This window comes from Notolepis coatsorum (genome assembly GCF_963971535.1).
Source record: "Notolepis coatsorum genome assembly, chromosome: 18".
Classification (NCBI taxonomy): Eukaryota; Metazoa; Chordata; class Actinopteri; order Aulopiformes; family Paralepididae; genus Notolepis; species Notolepis coatsorum.
The window spans coordinates 2,696,765-2,703,187 of record NC_140182.1 but is presented as its reverse complement, the minus strand read 5'-3'; the positions used below and the strand labels follow the sequence as shown (position 1 = coordinate 2,703,187).

Sequence of the window (6,423 nt, the reverse complement as noted above, 5' to 3'; positions counted from 1 at the left end):
ACTAAAGACTCACTTCTTCAACCATTATCTGAAATGATTATAAAAAAAAAAAAAAAAAAAAAAAAAAAATCTAACCCTGACTAACCTTACTGTCATGCACTTGTCCTAATAAACTAACCTACACTGTAACACGCAACACTTGATGAACATTGTTACTCAGCTGATAGAGTTGTACCCTTCTTGCTGTCTTGTCGTACAGAACTTGTAAGTCGCTTTGGATAAAAGCGTCAGCTAAATGACTAAATGTAAATGTAAAATGTAAATGTAGTTGATCTGGTTGGAGACAGGAAGCCTGCAGTGGTCTTTTAGAACTGGGGTGATGTGGTGCCAGGATTAGGTGTGAGTTAGAAGTCTGGAAGATGCACTCTGAGAGAGAGAGAGAGAGAGAGAGAGAGAGAGAGAGAGAGAGAGAGAGAGAGAGATTCATGTGTCAACATACAATGTGTACCGTGTTCAAATTTAAATTAGTTTCTCTTTCTTTTTTTATCCACTTTTTCTCCCATTTTCTATTTTTCTCCCATCCCAATTTCGTATCGTCCAATTCAACCCTCCCCTGTCTCGAACGCTGTTTCATGCCTCCCACAAGCCGGCTGTAATGTGGACGAAGCCATACATTGCACGAGTCCCCTCCGGTACTCGAGGTAGCAGCCATCGCATCTTTTCACCTGCACAGCGCGATCTTTCAGCGTCAGGGGTCTGCGCTTTGGAGGGACGCCACCCCCGTCGCTTCCTAATTCTACTGCGCAGGCGCACCAACCGACCTGTAGGAGTCGCTGTCCACAATGTCCGATCCCCACCCATCAGTTTCCCACCCCCTAATACTGCCAAATATATTAGTACGAACGACCAGCCAAACTGAAAGCAATGTGGAGAGCTGGGCTCGAACCCAGCGTCTCCAGAATTGGTGGTGAGCGCATTGCCCACTGCACCACCTAGCCGCCCAACTAGTTTCTCTTTCAAGCCTTCAACTCAACTGTAACCTGAACATATGGTGTGAAAATAATGTGCTTTCTATTATGCTTGAGACCAATTCTCTACCGCAATGTAAGCAGTCTGTTTAATAAATAATTGCCAAGTCTTCCAAACCAGTCACTGCGGTAACTGGCACGATCGTGAAGTTGTCCCTGAAAAAGTAAACTCAAGAGCAAGAGCGGCCGCCAGGTAATCGGAAGGTTCCCGGTTCGATTCCAACTCCACCCGGCAGCGCGTCAAAGTGTCCTCGAGCAAGACACTTAAAGGAACACGCCAACTTTTTGGGAACCTACTTCCAGTGAATGACGCTAAGCTAGGCTAACTGTGTGGGTCTTCCTACTCCTACTGCATGCACAGAAGAAGAGGGGAGGACGCAACCGTCTTTGCGCCGCCCCTGTGCCTCAAATAGATCCGTTATCAGCTCTATCTTTAATCTTTCAAAATGTTCAGTTGCTATCGCTATCAGCTCTATTTTTTATTTTTCTAAATGTTCAGTTGTTATTGCATGCACTCATCTGTGTTTCACTACACACATGAGTGCATGCTTACCAACTGTCAGTCTGCAACACTACTATCACCGCCATCTAAGAAGGGAGATCCCCCCTTGAATGGCCCTTCTAAGGGTTCTCTCCTCCACAATGCCTGTGGTGCATTTCTTCCTATTGTTAGGTTTTAGTGAGTTTTTCCTTACCTTCGCGTGGGGTATGTCTGGGAGTGTTTGCATTAATTCATTTATTTTGCATTTATTTTAAATTTGTTGGACCTTATGGTGTTCTTGTTTTGTTCTTGACTTATTGTTATGTTTCTTCTTGACTTGTTTAAAGAAGACGTGTCCGGCCCATGCGGACATTAACGTGTGTTGTCGGGCCTTACAAATACATTTGATTTGATTTGATTTGATATGGTGTGGCAGGTGTTGGAAGTTGTACAAAATTGCATACCTTTCACCTTGGCATGTTTCTCGTCTTCTTCTTTTCTTCTCTTTTTATACTGGATGGCCGGATGGCTTTTGCCTCTTCATAGTTCTCTAACGTTAGTCTTTCTTTCCTCAACGCTCAAATCTATAAACACTTGACCGATACCCATCAATGCACAGCGCTCTAGCATGTTCTGACTGTGAACACCTAAAGCTGAGGCTCAGACCGACCGACCGTTTTAGATTTTTAGGCAACCGCCTATATCGCCTGTAGGAAGCTCCGCCCTCACACACCTTATTGTCTAATGTAACCAGGTCTTTACTGCCCTCCTCAAAGGGATTCCCATTGCTCAGCAACACCTCCATCAGGTCTTTGGCTTGGCGTTGACATTGGTGCTGAGATGCAGATCCTTTCTTGTGATGAGGACGTTCCTCACAATCATCGTTTGTTCTTCACAATCAAATGTTGTTTACAGTTCTCATATCTAACTCTAGTTCTCCACATATTTATTGTCTCATTGTGTGAAATATCATATAAGATATGCTCCAATCATGTTTATTTTATTTGTATTCAATTACTCATTCATGAAAACTTAGGTACAGGCACCAACATCACAATTCTAGGTTTAATAGAATAAAAGTTATGAAGCGTAATTCGAAATAAATACAGAAATTGCAGCCATCTTTGATTTTTGCCATACCAGAATATTCAAAACATCAATATTTGAACTCCAGTTGATTCCTCACACAGTATTAACTTAAAATAGCAATACAACATTATATTACACAGCAATTGTGTGAACATTAAGACGTTTTTAAAGAATTCATGATTTCGATTGTGGCCATTTTGGATACGTTTTTATAAAATTCAACTGGTTCCTTGACACTCAAGCCAAAATTGTTCTATAGATCCTTGTCTTCAAATTAGAAGTGGAAATGAAACTTTCGCATATACATTTTAAATGACTGAGTGTCCAGGCACCCCACTATCAGAAAAGTGTGTGGTTTTCTGGTCAGCAGGAGATGTGCATCTCTGGCAGCTTATGGTCAGTGGCATTGTTCGTCAAATAGTGTTGAACTTGAGTGTTACACCCTGAGTGCATAGTAAAATAGACATATTAGCATGGTAGGTAGTAGTATACAGATAGTAACATAGTACATAGTAGTAAGGTTGTGAGGTTCGCCTCTTCCCTGGACCTTTAATTCCTGTTCCCTGGACCTTTGATTCCCTGTCTCCTCACCTCTCCAGCCCCCACCCTCGCGTTCATTTACTCTCGTCTGCTCTTCAGCAGCCGACACCCTTGGACTACCTGTCATTACAGTTACAGCATTGCAAATTGAGGTCCCTCCTACCGCCGTTTCAACGCCCTCTGCCGCCCGTTAACGGCTCTTGTCAAATGGTTTTATTAGGGTGGGTGCGGTTTCTGTTTTGTGCCGCCAGGAGGCGCAAAGTCAAAGTCAAGTTGGAATTATATCCTTCCTTCGAGACAACCGAACTTGCTATGCCTCCTAAATGTGAATCGGAAATACAAAAATACCGGCTACAGCAAAGACCTATGGCTATTCCAAATGGCACGTAAACCCCATTGTTTTAGTGGTTTGTCCACTAATGTCCATTATTGAGGACCAAGTACGTGCCCTTAATCGGCAGCGTGTGCCGGGAACAGTGCAGGAGTTGACGACCAAATCGACCAGGGTAAATACTGGCTGGTGTTCGGGTCACCGGAGACGCTGTGGGGAATGAACGTTGGATTAAGTGGTAAGTTAAATGATCTGATCTTCACTGTTTTATCTGCCGCTTACGTGACGTGACAGGGGCTACTGTTTCATATGATCTAACGAGTGGTGGTCACTGCTGTTTTCAAGTCCAATTGATCGCCAAATGCGAGGGGAGCACACAAACAAGAACAACTCCGTTATAATCCCATACAAAGAGCAAATTGACTGGCTTAATGCACAAAGAAAACAACACATTTCGAGTAGTCTTCCCTTGTACACATACTGTAAACAGTACTGTATATTCTCGAAGTCAACTTCCTTTGACTGGGTAGAGCAGACGGGAGAGTCGACCAAAGCAGACCCTGGTCCCCCAAGTCAAATTCTACGTATGTCTGCTCTACCCATTTCATAACAGGTGAGAATAAGGAACACATATTTATATAGTAAATTAAGTTGTATTGGCTGTGAGGCTGTAAACAGCAGATGTTAGCTGCTAGCTGATTGATTGATTAGCTAGCAGTCTCTGCTAGCTACTTCCCCATAAGTCCATTCTCAGTGTAGCCTACATGCCTTTTTCATTTTTATATGTTACTAGTATACTATTTATCAATCACATTCAGTGTTGTTGTCCTTGCTCTAAGGACTTGTTATTGAATAGTCGTATTGCTTGTAATATACATGTCATATGTATATACTCTCTGTCAGGATCTATGGGGTAACAGTACTGTATATTTGCATATCATATTATGTCACAAATGTAACAGTACTATATACCTGTATGTCATGTATGTCCCTATGCCATAAATGTCATGATGTCATGTATGTTGAGTATGTCACAAATGTCACTATGAATTGAAAATGGGGGACCCTGATGTAAACAAGACGAAAGTCTCTCTGGTCTGCATTCCCTTAACAATTGTGTGTATTGAGCCGTACTGTATTGTATCCATTCTGCAATCTGTTAATAACGTTTTCATTCATTCATTCATTCATTCATTCATTCATTCATTCATTCATTCATTCATTCATTCATTCATTCAGGTGCAAAGGTCAATGACCAAACACACCCAGACTACATTCCATCTGTATTCCCTTCAACATCACAGTCTACACCATCTACGTCAACGAACATCAGTCGCCATGAGCGGCGTGCAAAAAGGAACTCCTCTTCATACCATCGTAAGTGATATCATCTAGTTTTCAGTTATGTGCCAAAATCAATGGGTTCCTAAATTGCAGTTTCTTATTAGTATGGTTTTTATTTCATTTAAAGTGACTCCCCACAAGAGGACTAAACGTTGCAGCCAAGACATCCAAGTTGAGGCAGCAGCCCAAGTTGAGGAAGCAGCCACACCTCCCATCACTGAGCAGTCTCTGTTTGACGAGATGCAGTCTCTCAGAGAGGAGAGGGATGCAGCCAAGGAGGATGGTGACCAACAGAGAACCAAGGTCGAGTCAAGCTCCTTGACCGCTTCATCTGTGGACATCAATTGGCAGGCCTACAATTTCAACATGCACAACAATGCATGTAAAAAATGCTTATTTTTTTTATATACAAAAATACAAAAGTGCTATTTCAAGTTTCAACATGCACAACAATGCATAACATATGCATAACAGCAGCATTGGCAGACCTACATTTTCTCCAAGAAGGAAGCCATAACATAAAACTTCAAAAGGGCTAAAAACTAAATTACAAACATCACAAAACAAACTGGTCAGACTACTGCTTGACCTTACTCCTAGAACGCACCTCACCCCTGCCCACTTTGACAATATAGGATGGCTTAGAGTAGACGACAGAGTACAGCAACTTAGTTAGGGTTAGACTTCTTTTTCTTTTTTCTGCACTCCGGGCAATACCATGTCTTGCTTTTCGGTAGCCTTTTGAGGTTTAGACACCTGGGATGGAACCAGTCATCACAGGTGTCACAGCCAACCATGCTCTCTGATTCTGTTGTTTTACACAAGCAGTAGACTGGAGTGCTTGTGCTGCTGGCCGCCTGTTGCTCCTGTTGGGTGGGTAACACTGGTAAATTTGTGGCAACATTCTTTTTATTATTTATTTTTTATTTAAAAAATATTATTTTGTATAACTCACCCTGCCATACAGTCACAGTGACCTGCAACCACCTTTCCCGTGCCATCTAAGGCCACCCAAGGATGATGTGGATCATCATTCACTCTGTAGGATGGTCTGACATCTGCCCGCAACAAGGTGCACCTTGTCAGTTTCCGGTGGAACACGGTTTCTACCCAACCAGAGACAAAGAAGCGGTATGCCTCTAAAGACTTATAGTTCTCCATGGCTTCTGATGAGAATACACCTGAAATAATAATGTAACTCTGGCCTGATCAATATTCTTCAGTTTTTTATCTTATCTTATCTCCTATCGGTACTGTTGTCATTATATATATGAATTGAAAATGGGGGACCCTGATGTAAACAAGACGAAAGTCTTCCTCTGGTCTGCATCCCCTTAACAATTGTGTGTATTGAGCTGTACTGTATTGTACCCATTTTGCAATCTGTTAATACAATTTCCATTCAATTACTGTATCTATGGAGGACAAACATGTCATGTCCAAATGTCATATCTAGCTACAGGCTATTCAATGGCACATTTTCATATTATTCCTTGCACAGGGCTTAATATTTCTCTTTTCTAACAGAGAATTGAAATAAAATATCCCTATAGGCCGTAAAGTGAATGCTGTATCGTTTCACCCCTTTTTTTAAGTTTTAAATAGACAATAATAAAAATAGTAGATGTAAACAAGACGAAAGTCTTTCTCTGGTCAGTATTGTACCCATT

At 41.8% G+C, this 6,423-nt stretch overlaps 1 long non-coding RNA gene across 1 annotated transcript; it reads left to right on the top strand.

The window, feature by feature from the left end:
• Positions 1–3,423: 3,423 nt before the first annotated feature.
• LOC311245074 lies at positions 3,424–5,307 on the top strand. The gene is made up of 3 exons (XR_014620730.1): positions 3,424–3,647; positions 4,649–4,786; positions 4,881–5,307. It is a non-coding gene; the product is annotated as an uncharacterized lncRNA (long non-coding RNA).
• Positions 5,308–6,423: the final 1,116 nt, after the last annotated feature.